Source organism: Danio aesculapii, chromosome 1 (genome assembly GCF_903798145.1).
Source record: "Danio aesculapii chromosome 1, fDanAes4.1, whole genome shotgun sequence".
NCBI classification, from domain to species: domain Eukaryota; kingdom Metazoa; phylum Chordata; class Actinopteri; order Cypriniformes; family Danionidae; genus Danio; species Danio aesculapii.
The window spans coordinates 56,325,557-56,342,925 of NC_079435.1; positions in this window are offsets into that span (position 1 = coordinate 56,325,557).

A 17,369-nucleotide genomic window follows, 5' to 3' on the forward strand; every position below is an offset into this window, starting at 1 on the left:
ACGGATCTTTGATTACATGGAGCGAGGGGTTGTTGAGCTGCTATCACAACATGTTCGGTTACACTTGTCTGAAGCAGGATCAGTCCTAGACAAATGAGTCCAGGAGGATTCGCAGAGCTGAAGCTGACAGAAAACTCCATTGCATGGTCAACACATGACTCTTCCACACGAGAACACATTCTTTTTTTCGTTGTAGTGTTTCATCAAAATTTAATAACCTGCTCCGACTGTGAAACATTATAACTCGCACTCACATTTAGATCTTTATCCTTGAATAAAATACACACATCTCTCGTGATGCAATCATGAAAGTCCTCCCACAGACTATTTGTTGTAAAACTCATGTTTCACTCTGAATTGCACAACATCTATGGTATATGATATCAATGATTTTCCTGGTTTAAAGTTGGACACTATATGAAGATAGTTTAGGATTTTCAATAGTTTTATTTTGTTTGTTTTTATTTATTTATTATTCAGTCACAAGATGGCACCAAACAGTTAAAACACAAAGCTGACGGAAAAGAAAACAGCTGAATGGAGCATACACTAACCTGTGCATTATTCAGACACTAGATGGCGCCAAACAGCCAAAAACACAAAGCTGACAGAAAAGAAAACAGCTGAATGGAGTATACACTAACCTGCATATTATTTAGACACTAGATGGCGCAAATAATCAAAACACAAAGCTGACAGAAACTAAAACAGCTGAATGGAGCATACACTAACCTGCACATTATTCAGTCACAAGATGCTGGTAAACAGTCAAAACACAAAGCGGACAGAAAAGAAAACAGCTGATGGAGTATACACTAACCTGCACATTATTCAGTCACAAGATGCTGGCAAACAGTCAAAACACAAAGCGGACAGAAAAGAAAACAGCTGATGGAGTATACACTAACCTGCACATTATTCAGTCACAAGATGCTGGCAACAGTCAAAACACAAAGCGGACAGAAAAGAAAACAGCTGAATGGAGCATACACTAACCTGCGCATTATTCAGTCACAAGATACTGGCAAACAGTCAAAACACAAAGCGGACAGAAAAGAAAACAGCTGATGGAGTATACACTAACCTGCACATTATTCAGTCACAAGATGCTGGCAAACAGTCAAAACACAAAGCGGACAGAAAAGAAAACAGCTGAATGGAGCATACGCTAACCTGCACATTATACAGTCACAGGATGGTACCAAACAGTCAAAACACAAAGCTGACAGAAAAAAAAAACAGCTGAATGGAGTATACACTAACCTGCACATTATTCAGTCACTGGATGACATTAAACTGCCCAAAACGCAAAGCTGACAGAAAAGAAAACAGCTGAATGGAGCATACGCTAACCTGCACATTATACAGTCACAGGATGGCACCAAACAGTCAAAACACAAAGCTAACAGAAAAGAAAACAGCTGAACGGAGCATACACTAACCTGCACATTATTCAGTCACAGGATGGCACCAAACAGTCAAAACACAAAGCGGACAGAAAAGAAAACAGCTGAATGGAGTATACACTAACCTGTGCATTATTCAGTCACAGGATGGCACCAAACAGTCAAAACACAAAGCGGACAGAAAAGAAAACAGCTGAACGGAGCATACACTAACCTGCACATTATTCAGTCACAGGATGGCACCAAACAGTCAAAACACAAAGCTGACAGAAAAGAAAACAGCTGAATGGAGTATACACTAACCTGTGCATTATTCAGTCACAGGATGGCACCAAACTGCCCAAAACACAAAGCTGACAGAAACGAAATTCATTGATTGGAAAATAAACTAACCTACATAATATTCATTCACAAGACGGCACTAGCTACAAACTAAGAAATAAAGCTACAAAAGCGGTTACTGGGGCGATCCCTTTTCAAAAAAGTCCACTTTTCTACCTTATACTTTTGTACCTTTAAGGTTCTATGAAGTACACAATTGTACTAGTGACAGCTTTTACACCTTTATTTCTGAGAATGTGGTCAAAAACTGTGGTGTGACAGACAAAGTGGATAAATATGAATGTAGATGCAAGCGTATGAATGTGAATGTATTCACTGATGATCAAGGAGATTCGAAGTTCCCAGATGAGCCTTTGTTATTTAGCAATTGTTACCTGGGAATAAATTTCTTGGGAATGTCACGACTGACCAATCAGAAAAGAGTTTTTCAGACAGCCATGTAATAATATATAATAATGGCAGATGTAGTACATATCAATTCCATTCTACTCAAATTTTTATTCATTCATAAATTTCCCTTCAGCTTAGTCCCTTATTTATCAGGTGTAACCACAGCAGAATGAACCGCCAACTATTCCACCATATGCTTTATGCAGCGGATGCACTTCCAGCCACAATCCAGAACTGAGAAACATCCATACACTCGCATTCACACACACACATACTCATACACTATGGCCAATTGAATTCATCCAATTCATTTATATTGCATGTGGGGGAAACCGGAGAACCCGGAGAAACCCACATCAACACTGGGAGAACATGCAAACTCAGAAATGCAAACTGGCCCAGCTGGGACTCGAACCAGTGACCTTCTTGCTGTGAAGCGACAGTGATAACCACTGAGCCACACTACATTCATACTTTACAAAAAACACTATTCTAATAGTCATGAAATAAGTTCAAATTGAGAACATGAGTAGTATGTGATTTGAGCAGCTATATTCTTTTTTCCGAATACCATTTAGAAGGATAGCTTGCGAATTGGGACTGTCATCATCATGTCTATTGTCAGGAGCATGGCTGCGTGGTTTAATTAGGAAACGCTTGTCTAGAGCCTGTCCCGCCGCTGAGGGGCTGGTAGAGCAGAGGCGATGAGACCTGCACGCCTCATTAATGCTTCTTAATTATTACCCTCAATGTTTATTCTTTCATCAAGTCCTTTTGTGTCAGCCTCTCCTGCCGCTCTCCTCCACTGGGCAAAAACACTTGTCTGCGGCGGCGGCGCTGCTGTGCACTGAATGGATTTGTGCTGGATATATTGAACACGGCTGTCAACGAATGTTTCCATTTCATAACATCTCTTGCATGCAGTGTTAAGACATTATTGGAACATTTGGAAGCACTTTTCAAAGTGATATTGTCTTGAGATATTGATTTTGATGATATTGATATTGAGAACAACTGAAATGAAAGCTCGGAACTGACAGTGAAAACTGTGTGCAACATATTTTTTTTGATAATTTTTCATAACGAAAGGCATCCATGAATAAAAAAGAAAAGGTAACACTTTTAAATAATGGACCATTAGTTAATGTATTTACTAACATGAACAAACTATTATTAGTAATACATTTATTATGGTATTTATTCATCATTGTTCATAGATATATACACTAGATATCGCATACGGACCCTGAGCATGCGTCAATAGCGCCGGCACATTTGTACAGTGCTCCCAGGACAAAAGTCATTCAACCACACTAGTGGACATTAAAGCCAATGTGAAGATGCTGGACTTCACGCTGTATACAGGTGCTCTTAGTAGTAATGAGCAAACCAAGAAAACAAAGCACAAAGGCAAAAATGAAGAAAGATTTCATTTTTTACATTTGTATGAACATTTGTGCTAAACATTGATGATAATAGTTACTTACTACCATTACCATAAGGCAAAGTAGCACCATCTTGCACTAAATTCTAGGCTTATGCTAGTTTTGTTGAATAAAATAAGCAAACAATGTACAGTACAGTTGAAGTCAGAATTATTAGCCCCCGTTTATTTTTTCCCCCAATTTCTGTTTAACTGAGAGCAGATTTTTTTCAACTAATTTCTAAACATAATAGTTTTAATAATTCATTTCTAATAACTGATTTATTGTTTCTTTGCTATGATGACAGTAAATAATATTTGACTAGATATTTTCAAGACACTTCTATACAGCTTAAAGAGACATTTAAAGGCTTAACTAGGTTAATTAGGTTATTTAGGCAGGTTAGGGTAATTAGGCAAGTTATTATATAATGATGGTTTGATCTGTAGACCAGTGTTTCCCAACCCTGTTCCTAGTGGCACACCAACAGTACATATTTTGAATGTCTCCCTTATCTGACCCATTAACTTCAGGTTTTGGAGTCTCTTCTAATCTTCTGATGAGTTGATTCAGGTGTGTTTGATTAGGGAGAGGTTGAAAATGTGTACCGTTGGTGTGCCTTCAGGAACAGGGATGGGAAACACTGCTCTAGACTATCGAAAAAAAATTTGCTTAAAGGGGCTAATAATTTTGACCTTAAAATGGATTCTGAAAAATTAAAAACTTTTTTTATGCTAGCCGAAATAAAACAAATAATACTTTCTCCAGAAGAAATAATATTATCAGACATACTGTGAAAATTTCCTTGCTCTGCTAAACATCATTTAGGAAATATTTAAAAAAGAGAACAAATTTCAAAGGGGGGTCTAATAATTCTGACTTCAACTGTACATAAAATATGAGAAGAAGCTGCGGAGCCAGAAAATTGTATTATTGTCGGAGAAGTGAACAAGTCATTTATAACGGAGATTCATTCACAAATGAATCGTTCCCTCTGTTAAAATGAGGGAGGTGTGTTTCAGGACATGGATTAGATCAAATTTAACAGAGAGGGAGGATAATGTATTTCCATGCACACAAACTTTGTCGGTAATGCCCGTGCGGTCATTTATCCATCGATGTAGAAAAGTGATGTACAATTATAATTTTTGTAATTGAAAAAAATATTAGCATACTAACCACCGGGAAAACTCCCGATCATACATATATGCATATATGTTTATCAGTGGAGTAAAATAACAAATTACAAATACTCAAATTACTGTAATCGAGTAGTTTTCCTCAGGAATTGTAATTTACGGAGTAGTTTTAAAAATGTGTACTTTTACTTTCCCTTGAGTACATTTTAAGTGCTGTATTGGTACTTTTACACCACTGCTTTCCTTCAACCTACAGTCACTACTTTATATTTTCTTGTCTAAGGAGATTAGAAAAATCCGTCCTCTGATTCCTGTCCAATCAAATCACACATAGAAGGCAAATCGCATCATAATGAACCTTCTCAAGACATGGGCACTCTATAATTGCAGAAAACTGATTAGAAGTGTTAAAAGTTTCCAAGATGATGTACAAAATCTTTACACACACTGACCCAGAGACTGTTTAGATGCATGTCACTGATGAGAAGATGACGGATGTTTACTGTATGATGTAGAATTCAACATCAGGCTGTCAATGTCCAACTTCCAACTTAAAGTCAACCAAATATCAACATCTAATGATGTTACAGTTTGACATTGTGTGGACCTAAATCTAACCTAATATTAACGTCTTATGACGTTGTGTGCCTGCTGGGTAATAACTAAATGCACTACAGGATATTTCGTTTACACACATCCACAAATTACATGTAAATGCATCAGCTTTTTACAGCATAATACTCACTACTCACTACTCTTGAGTACTTTTGAAAGGTCTACTTTTTACTCATACTTTGAGTAATATTTACAGCAGATACTGTACTTTTACTCTACTTGCACTACATTTTTATGCAAGTAATGGTACTTTTACTTGAGTATGATTTTTCAGTACTCTTTCCACCACTGATGTTTATATATCTCTGGTTCTGGATGGCCAGTCCTCCACTGCACCTTGGTCCCACATTCATTTCAAAGGAGCGCTACCCTGTACTAAAATGGTGGCTCTATTGACATATTCCTTCCAATAGATGACACCCGCATAGGAAACATCTAATGTAAATATATATGATCATTGTTAATGTTATTTAATGTTATTTCAGCTAAATAACACTAGTTCATGTTAACTCACTGTGTGTTAACTAATGTTAACAAGCAAACTTTGAATTTTAATAATGCATTATTGAAAGGGTCACAAAACACCAAAACACATGTTTTGAGATGTTGACAGTCATATGTGTGTCCCATGCTGCTAAAAAACACTATTAGGATACGTATATTTAACAAAAAAGTGAAAATTGGTTGTTTTTGCGTTATTTCAAGCAAATTCGTTCTTTCGGTTTGAAACAAATTTTTGAAGCTGCGACACGGCGTTTAGATCCTTGCGTGTAATCCAGCGTGGAGAGTGACGTCTCTGAGTGTGCAGCATGAATTCATGAGAAGGACTTGGTTCAAACCAATTAGCGTTCTCTATTGTGTATGCTGTGCAACTACATTAATATGCATGATAGCTTCGAAGAAAGTTTTTACCTGTTAAAGCGTTCAGACGGCAGAGAGACGCCACGTTGTGTTGCCAAAACAAGTGAAGAACAAGAATTATTTGGAGACACGGGTCGTCATGTGTTGTGTTTTTAAATGTGCTGCAAAAAAGGTTTTGTTTTCGTTTCCTGCATTGAGAGCCGGACTCACTTGTGGACTACAGAGCATGCAACAGAAATATGTTTAGGAACATTTTTAACCGATAGATTTTTCGCATCTGGAAATGGTAAAATCTGGATTTGCCGCTCGTCTCCTTTTAAAAAAGATGCGGCTCCAGTTGGTGTTGATTGTCCTGTCTCTACAAATTTGGTAAGTGAGTGATCAGTGGTCTTTGTTTGCTTATTCAGATGGCAATGTTAATTAGTATCATCAGCAGTACTCTTTCAGTTTTTAAAGACATACCTTAGTCAAAATGATTTAGTTTCTAAGTTTACAGTAGGTTAATATCACTTCAATATTATGGGCTGAAAGATCCGCTGTAAATGCTGCTCTCCCAGTGTAAACATGGAAACACCTTAATCAAACTATTACTGTCGTGTAGGATTTTCGCCGCATTTTGTGACAGCATAGTCTATACACACAAGGCTTTCTGATGCTACCTACCGAGTTACCAAGTTACAGAGAAATGCAGAGGTTTTATTTTCTCCCATTCACCGTGCGGTATCAAACATTCCATTAAAACAACACTCTTCCATCAGTTCCTCGAATACAATATCTAGTTTGTCACGGGGGGCATGCATGAAATGTTCCTGAATGAAAGTGAAAGTGCAAAACTGCAGTTAAAATCGACTAATTACTAATTTGGCAAATAATTCGATTACTGATGTCCATGTACCCACAGTCACTGTCTTTCTCCCCTCTGTCTGCGTATTGTTTTGCCTCTGTAAAAATCAGCGTGCGCCCAAACAGAAACTCCCATTTATGCAAAACCTTCCCTCTTTCCCTCCCCCGACACTCCCACCTGAACAGAGCTGGACACACCCACTTTCCTGACTTTTTTCAAACTAGAGGTGCTGAGACGGGGAGTTTCTTCACCCTTTAAATAATTAAAATCAAGGCATGATCATATTTTATTTTGGTAAAATAAGCGTAATCTTGAAGCTTTTGCCTTTTCTCTAATACCAAGTGATCAACTAGAAGTCAAGTTATTATTTGTTGTTTCTAAAACTTGGATGGATGACAGGACTTGTAAGGTAGTGTAGATAACAGTTCATTCTGGTACTTAAGCTAAAGTATTACCAATTTTTTTTTTAATTAATGCATTGGCTAAGCATTAAGGTCTTTGTTTTGCTATAGGCTAATACATCACATTTCCAGGAACACAAACGTATCTAAATGAAACAGAGCATATGAAAACAAATAGTTCCATATATAAATATTAATTGAGAATGCACCAGTCTTCAACTCCCAATGCAGGTGTTCCTGACAACCCGATACAGAACACAACTAAATACCTCTTGCTAAACCCCTCAGAGTCATGCGGGGGTATACATTAATATTTAATGGATTGGCTGGGATAATAAACTCCACTGCAAATCAAGGCACTGGCGATAGCATGGCGGAGAAGGCCATTAATTGGTTTCCTTCAAGTGGTTGCTCGATCAGTCAATTATCCACTTGCCTCAAATCCCTTACAAAGGAAGAGAAGTCAGTGCTGCTGCCAAGCTCCCCGGAGATAAGAGGCCCAAAAGAGGACGACCAGCTCTGAAGCTTGAAAATTTCAGATGCAGGAATCGCACAGGTTTGCTTTGAACTATCCTCCTTTTTCTGCATATGAACAATGCGTTTCAAATAATGGGTTGCGCTTCCAGTTTTGGCGAACTTTTATTCAAAGGAACTTGAACATATAATTTGGCTTTGTGCTCCATTTTTTTTTATATCCATCATTAAAATAGCATTATGATTAGTGCTAGTTTGGCTTAGTTCACCCAAAAATACAATTATGCTATTAATTACATGCCATTTCAATCTCCTTAAAGGGATAGTTCACCCAAAAATGAAACTTTACTTACTATTTGCTCACCTTCAAGTAGTTGTAAACCATTAGGAGTTTCTTTATTCTGGTTTTTGAAGAACGCTGAAAACCTGTAACGACTGACATCCATAGTAGGAAATATAACTGGAAGTAAATTGTTACAGGTTTCCAGCTTTCCTTCAAAGGGCCATGAAATCCCCCTGTCTCAGCAGGGTGTTTTCACATATCTAGTTTAAAAAAAGTCAGGAAAGTGGGTGAGTCCAGCTTTGTTTAGGTGGAAGTGTTGAGTGGCGAAAGAGGGAAGGGTTTGCATGAAAAGGAGAGTTTCAGTACATGCATGCGCTGATTTTCACAGCGGCAACACAGACGCAGGGAAGATGAACAGTAACTACATTTACATGGACATCAGTCATCAAATTTTTTGCCTTAATCTGAATAAAACAATAATATGATTAAGGTATTTACATGAGTTAACATTTCATGTGTGCCCCCATGACAAACGAGATATTGGATGCGAGGAACTGCTGAAAGTAGTGTTGTAATGGAATTTTTTACATCACACGTTGTATAGGACAAAAACAACCTTTGCATTTCTCTGTATATGCAAAGACTCTGTAAGTGCCATGTGTGTATGGACTATCCTGTCACAAAATGAGTCGAAAATCCTACACGATGATAATAGTCTAAGGAGTTTACATTTTTACATTCGGAGAGCAGCATTTACAGCGGATCTTTCAGTCCATAACGTTGTAGTGGTATTAATGTACTGTAAACTTGGTTACTAAATCATTTTGACTATGGTATGTGTTTAAAAACTGAAAGTGTACTGCTGACGATCCTAACTAAATTTGCCATCTGAATACAGATTTCACCAATTCCAGATGCGAAAAGCATTTTTGGGTAAAAAATGTTCCTTATAAACATATTTTTGTCATGTGGTAGCAGACCACTGTAATCCACACATGTCCACATGCAGCGGTACTCTCATTGTGGGAAAATGGAAACAAAACCTTCATTGCGGCACATTTATAAACACAACATTGACGACCCATGTTTTCAAACAACTCTTTTTCGTCCACTTGTTTTAATTACAGGTGGCAACACAACGTGGCATCTCTCTAAACACTATAACAGGTAAAAACAGTCTTCAAAGCTATATCATGCTAATTAATGAATTTGCACCTCATTCACAAGAGAGTGCGCTGATTGGCGGACTGGAAAGAATTAGAAGTCTTACTCATGAATTAATGCTGAAAACTCCAGTACCGACATCCAGTCTCCACACTAGAATTTACACAAGGATCTAATCACCTTTAATTGCTTCTAAATTTCTTTTAAAACTGGAAGAACGAATTTGCTTAAAATAATAAAATAACTAAATTTCACCCATGCACACTTATTCACTACAACCAATTTAGTTTATTCAATTCACCTATAGTGCATGTCCTTGGACCGTGGGGAAAACCGGAGCACCCAGAGGAAACCCCCGCAAACACGAGGAGAACATGCAAACTCCACAGAGAAATGTCCAGCCGGGACTTGAACCAGTGACGTTCTTGCTGTGAGGCGACAGTGCTAACCACTAAGCCACCAATTATTTTTGCTTTGCTTTTCCTACAATACAATAATATACAATGCTATCTTTTTTGCAATCTCATTTGTGCATTCTTGTGATCACCCCCCAGTGACGGTTGTGTTTAGGGGTGGGGGTTAAAAAAGTAGGTTTTCATACTAATGAAATAATATGAATTAGTACAAATGAATCACTTTTTTGATAATGCAAAACGCTGTTATGTTTCCTTGTGAGATTGTGCTGTAATATTCAATATATGCTCACAATATTATTGTTGAATAGTTTTGAGTTTTTGGTTTTCTGTTTTAATACTCTGCTTAAAGTGTTTTGCTAATTCTGATAAGCTGTCTTTTAATATTCTTCTAATGAACTGTGAGGAGAATATTGAAACCTACATATTTTTTTAAACACTTCACTGACTGTTAACAGTCTAACAGAAGTTACTCATATAATTTGTGCAAATCATAGTACACTGAAAAAAAATGTCATTGGATTTACTAAATTGTTTTAAGTTAAGTTGTTGCAAACTATTTATTTGGGCTGGATTTAAACAAACAAATTAAGTTGAACATTACTACATTTAATCTGTTTGCTTAAATTCAGCCCATATCAATTGTTTGCAACCACTTACCTTTAAAAAAAATGTATTAAACCCAATGGATCATTTTTTCAGTGTTGGGGTGTGGGGAAAAGGCGTCTAAAGTGACAGAGCGGCGCTCCAGTAGATTAACGATCAATAGGACTCTGCTTCGCTGGTGTTTGCGTTTATGCAGACTTCCACAGCATAACCAATTAGGCGACTAATGAATTATGACAAATTTGAATTTTAAACACTTCAGGTGGCGTTGACGTGCAAATTACATCTTTCAGACTGCCATCAATCCTTAATTGTTTCATTCACACTCTCACTATTTAACACTCTCAAAAATAAAGCCCTCACTGTGGTGGCGCCTTTTTAACAATTACAACTAATTGGTCAACAGGGGTAATAAGGTACACTTTTGTACTTTTATAAATAAATATGTAGACTTTAGGTACTAAAGTGTATCTTTAAACACAAATTTGAACCTCTTAGGTACAAACTTGTATGTTTTAAAGGGTACGGGCACTGTGATTGCTTTAGTACCTATTTCTGAAAGTGTAAATGCATTTAATTAATAAGGGTGTCCAATGAACTTCTTATCTAAATTCGAAATTTGTGTTATTTAGAAAACTAAACAAAAAAAAGGTCCTAAAATAAATTAGCAATTAACATATAGTATTATATATATTACACTTTTGCCAAGCAAGTGTTTTTTTTTTTTTGTCTCTGGATGGAATACTTATTCATAATATGTAAATATACAACAGTTCTCTCTAGTTCTTGAATCTGATTGGCTGATATAGCCGAGCGATATTCTACAATAACAGCACTTGTACAGCCTCCTCACCCTTCTGTATTAATCTGCCTAGATTGAGTGACAGCAAATCAATAAACTCACTACAGTTTGACAAATATTGCAGCTGTTGGACAACATAATGTCCTTTTGAGGCTTTTTTAGGTGAGAATGCGGTTGTTTAGATTGTATTTATTCTGTTTATTTAGGATAGTGCTTATTTTAAAGTAAATTTCGGAGATACAGCGCCTTAGCAGCCATTAGCCTGTCATTGAGCAGAGCATAGAAGACTGACATTTCGCCACAAGATGGCGACAGAGACAGCATAATAAGCCCTTAGAGGAGAAAAACTCAGCGTAATTTCAAACTACAGCTGATCAAATCATTATAAAACTGGTAAATGTTCAGTCTTATAATCTTAAAATCACCTGTTTGTCATCACTTTAGACATTACGCTAGAGAATCATTCAAATACTAGCTCGAAAACGACGTTGGTAAATTAGCAACGGTTTCTGTAGATGTGAATGAATGGCGGAAAACATGATTATGTCATCTAACTGTCGTATAAATGCAATATTACATGAGTAGCAGTGCGATATGGCTGTTTATTGTCACTGGTGGGGCACAGGCCTCCCATCAGTGCCGATATACAGCGACAGCGCACTGCTACTCATGATATATTATATATATATGTATATACATAATGCATACAGTAAATATAAATAAAAGAAGTTTCAATCTGACTAAATACATACAGTATACATAACAGATATACTAAAATGGTTTAAAGTGGATTCATTTGCATCATTTTGCCAAGTAAATTAAAGTCAAAGCAAATGTAAAGTAAAGTTCCAGCAAAGTGAACTTTTAGTAACAAAAAAAAACCAACCAACAATTGTCTTCTCTCTTTTAAAAACTGAGAAACATTTTTATTTTTTCATCCTAACAATCATCGCTGTTTGTATTTACTTTCTCTTCTCCATGCTGGCCGTGACCCTAAAAGACCTGCAACCCATTTCTAGTTCATGACCCAGCAGTTTCAGCTAATATCTCTTATTTAATCAGTCCTGTTTGTGCAAAACCAACCTGACGCATTTGTGGACGTGAAAGGCAAAGGTGTCAGGGAAAACGTGAAGTTTGTGGGTGGCAAATGCACTGCAGTAAAAAATAAAAAGGCCAAAACAAAACATAATTAGCTTTCACAGTAAAACCATGCATCTGTGACAATTACAGCAACTGTATCTAGGCAACATAAGCTGGCTATTAGGAGTGTGCCGTTGTTCGTGCCCACTAGCTGTGGAAATGTGCATTGTTCTACTATGTACTGTCACACAAACCTTTAATTACCAGTGTCATGTTACAATAAGCACTCGGGCTGCAGTTGTAGACGAATTGCTTGGGCATATTTTACACAGTTAGCGTACACAATAGCACTCTGATGAGATCATTAATTCATTTTTATTTTTTTTTGCAGGGTCCTTGAATTATGCAAAGAGAGGCTGGTGATTTTTACTTGCTCATCCCTTTCAACTCCCCATAGACGGCAGAAAAAATGAGTTGGACTCTTGACTGCATCCTCGATGGACTGTTTTGGATCTCTATAGACCTTATATACTCATAGTTTGTTGTCCGGGCAAAAAAAAAATGGTCTGTGTTTGTGCGTAATATCCTTCATTTTTGGCCCTGAAACGACTATTAAAGCAAGAGTCATCATTTGGCACGGAAAACCTGTACTTTCCCTGTTTTTTCATTCAAGACAAAATCGTTGGAGCTTGTTTTATCTCCGATAAAGGTCAGAAAGCTACATAAAATCTGTCTTGTGTGACTAAGAAATAAAACACAACAAAATGAGAGCGATGTGAGGTTGAGCAAATGGTCAAATTTGGCGACACTTTATTTTTTACGGTGTCTTTATTATATAAATATAAATATATGCATAATTAAATGCAATAACCATTAGTGAAGACTATAATGAATGATTTTTGTATGTAATTCATTGAACGCAGATTAAAGACGCCTCTCATGTAAAAAAGTCACATGCATTGCTCAGGTGTGAGTTTTTCACAGACTTCAACAGAGTGTAAAAATATTGACGGCTCTGTGAGTCTTGTCTATTTTCAATCGGTTTTGAGTTGCTAAAGAACTACTGAGAGATTTCAGCTGCTGTCTGGGCTTTCACTGCCTTTTTACAGCTCTGGTTTAATTTCTCTGGTTGTTTTTAACATCTGGAGAAAAGTCAACAGCATCTTTGAAATATGTTTTCAGAGAAAAATGTTGACAAGTTCAGTACTTATCTCCCCCCACTTATATATATATATATATATATATATATATATATATATATATATATATATATATATATATATATATATATATATATATATATATATATATATATATATATATATATATATATATATTAAAATAATTAAAATAATTGTTTGGTCACTGAACATCTTCAAATTCAAATGATATTTTGCAACATAATTTCCAATTGCAACAAAATTTACAAACTACAAATTTCAACTACATTTTTTTATTAAGTTTTTGTTCCTCATTTTTTTAAATAAAAAAGTTCCCTAACATAAATTTGCATATACAAATTTTTGGACCTTTATCGTAAATTATTTTATTAGATTAAAGTGCAGTAGGTGATCTGCATAAATGCTAACCGGTTAGCATAATACCTTTGAAATACAGTCGCTCCCCTGCCGTCCAAAGCCACGCCTCCTGAAATCATGAACATTCATCTTAAAGGTGACAGAGACCTACTAGATCATGTCATTCGCCAGTTTGAAAGCTTTTTAGGGCTTTATAATACTACAATTCCCACCGAAAAACTGTATTATATCTAGCACGTTTTCAGTTGTGTAGCAATCAAAACTTGTCATAATGTGCAATATTTCATGCATGCAAGGATCTCTCATGCACTTTGTCCTAAAGTGATTACTGTATGCTTAGGGCGTACACACACTCCAAACCGTGCCCAGGCCCATTTCCCTGATCGTTTGAGAAGTGTGAGTGCTCTGAATCGCGCTTAGGCACGGTTCAGTTGGCCGGCCCTGGCCTGGTTGGAAGAGGTGTGCCAGAGCGCAGTTCACTTGGGCTTTGGCGCGGCACGATTGTAGTTTGAGTGCAAAGTGCACCTGAGCCCAAAACTGAAGACGAGACATGACTTTCAGGGGACTGTTTCATATGGATTTATTAATCATTCTTACTGTTTAATGAACTTTCATCGATTTTTAAAGACGCAAACCCCTCACTGCACATCAGCTGCAAACTACAACCCTTCTAACTCCTGCAGCACGAGGACTTCAGCCGAACACTTTTGACGCCACTTTTGACGTTCATAAACAATCATGCAGGAATTACACTTAATACACTTAATACTAAGCCATCCTTACATGCTATTTCATACCAATTAGTCAAAGTAGCATGATAAACAATATAGGGACTGTGTCACAGGTTGTCATTGTTCAAAAATCAACCAATGTGAATATAAAGCCTCAGTAAACTTCACCTCAGTAAAGCAGGCTAGGCGGAATAGCGCTATTTACTGATGTTTTGTTGTTAAACTAAATAAAAATAACTTATGAAACTGAAAATAGTCACATCAATCTTTCGGCGGAAGACTTCAGTGGCTGAACAACACTTCTGTGCATATAACCCATTCGTAACAACACAAGCTACATCAGCTTTGCGTGACTAAAATCATTTTAAAACACAACATTACCTGTCTAATAGGGGTGTCAAAATTAATCGTTTCTTCGGTGCACTGTGATGCAGACGCGGACATTTCGGTATCGGTTCAGTAATAATCATAACCTGTTATTATGTACTGACGTCATTTATCTCATATGTGCTATGTTGCCATAGCTTACTATGGCGAGGGAGGCGAGCGTGAGTGTTTACAACGCTCTAACTACTTAAAAACACAGAAACTGTGCACAATTTCACTGCGTGTGTGTTTGCTGGACAGTCTTTCACTGACACTTACAGCAGAAGCCCCTATTTTACTGCGATGAAAAGGAAAGTAAACTCAATTTCTCTCTCACTGTGGCCCATTTGACTTGCTGGCGTGACTTTTCCTCTCCTCCTGGCTGTTACAGCGATACTTCTGGATACAACGTGTCTGCAGAGTTTTCTCCACCATGTCTATCATGGATCAGCTGTGATCACTGCTGCCGTTTATCAGTGTCACTCATCTGTGAAGAGCGCCAGCGCATAAGAGCCAATGGCAACCTTTTCTGTTGAGCGTGTGACCAATCAAAGGGGTGTAAGAAAGAACGTGCTAGACAGGACTCAGAAAGCGAGCGGGATTTCACATTTGTTTATGTGCTATAAATTCTCATGTTGTTTAAAGGTACAGTTTATATATCTGACCATTTGCAATCGAGGACCAAATTGTATTACATATAGTATTTAAATATATTTATACATTTTAATACAAGAATTGCTGTGCTGTAAAGAAAATATAAAACTGTGGATTGAAAGCATCGACAATGCACCGAGATATCGAACTGAACCGAATCGATGGATGATAATCTTAACCGAACCGAACCATGAGAACAGTGTCGGTGCACACCTCTACTGTCTAAAAGAAATACTTCATCTATGGTGTCGTCCTTCCTCCAGCGTGCAAAAGTAACTCCAATATTGATTCAGGGTTTTAAAGTTTTGATTCAGCATTTGTTTTGCTCTCTCTCTCTCTCTCTCTCTCGTGTGCTGGTGAACTCCAGCGCAAATGCCAGATCTGCGTGAACAGCTGCAGATATACAAATCTAAATTTGTTGACAGACCGTTTGGGCAACTTATCAGAATTATGGGAATTGTCGGCCTGACAAATTTGAATTGGATGAACATTTTTTAGTCTTATGCCTTACCAAGAATATAAAAATACATTTAGATCATTTAGTTTAATCATTACTATAGGAATGTGAAGAGACTTTCAGCCAGCACAACAAAAATGTTTCTGAAGACAATCACCTACTGCACCTTTAAGTCCAGTTTTGGCTTTGGTATTGACTAATCTAATGCACATGCAATTATATTATTATTTGTTTTTTCATAGTGTGTGACATTCACCATAATGTCAGCTCTCATATTGTAAACAATGATTATTTATAACAATTATATTTAATTAGTACCTTACACACTCCTCCGCTATAGTAGATATAGCACATAAAGATGTCTAATCCGGCCTGAAACCATATCCGCTACAATAATGTGATTGATTTAATCTTCAAACATGCACTTAGCTAGTGTTATGTTTGATGTTAGTTTTTTTTTTGTGTGTGTGTGTGTGTGTGTGTGTGTGTGTGTAATTATTTTTCTCACCCACCTCTCTGCATCTTACTCCACTCTTAGATTTCTTATTGGCCGTGAGGATTTAGAGCTCCGACTGAGCATTGTGTGGTGTGACTCGGCGTACCTTTTGTGCTCCACGCAATTTGCTTTGACATGCTTAGGCTGTGTAGTGAACTATTATCTCAGTTTTACTGTGGTAATTCAAGTTTACTTGTTAAACTTCCTAGTTCAGACTTTAGATTCAAGGACTGTTTTGTTTCGTTAATTTCTTTGATTTGGTTTACACTTTTGTTAATTTCATTGATTTGGGTGTTTTAGTTTAAGGAGAATATAGTAAATGTTACTTTTTTTTTTTACATTTATTATTGTCACATATTGTTTAAACCATGGAGTAAAAAAGCTTAAATAGAGAATTGAATCCTGCCTCATCCTTGATCTGTCGCACACATTACACCTGTCTCACCTAAATGTTACAGCATCCCACTTAAACATCTTAAACTCGTAACAGCTAGTCTATTATTTATTTATTTATCAATTTGATCAATATTGCAGACCCTAAAAACACCTTAGTACTTTCCTTATAGTTTTTTAAACATTATATTGTAGTTAATATGGTTAATAATATTGTAATGTTGAGTAAACTGAGGTTTAACTAAAGGTAATTCAGCCTACACAGCTTGTATGGTTTCTTTAGTTTTTCTAGCCCTCATACTAAATAGTTTTTAACACCACCATGTTAATAAGTACATCATAAAATGATGTAGAATCCTAAATATTTGAGAAGCGCACTGTTCCTTTAAGGTCCATGACATAAAGTAAGATCGAGGAGCATTGTTTTTGCCCTCTGAAAATAGTAGAAGAGTGTCGGGGGTATATTGTGCATGAATATTTCACAAGCTGG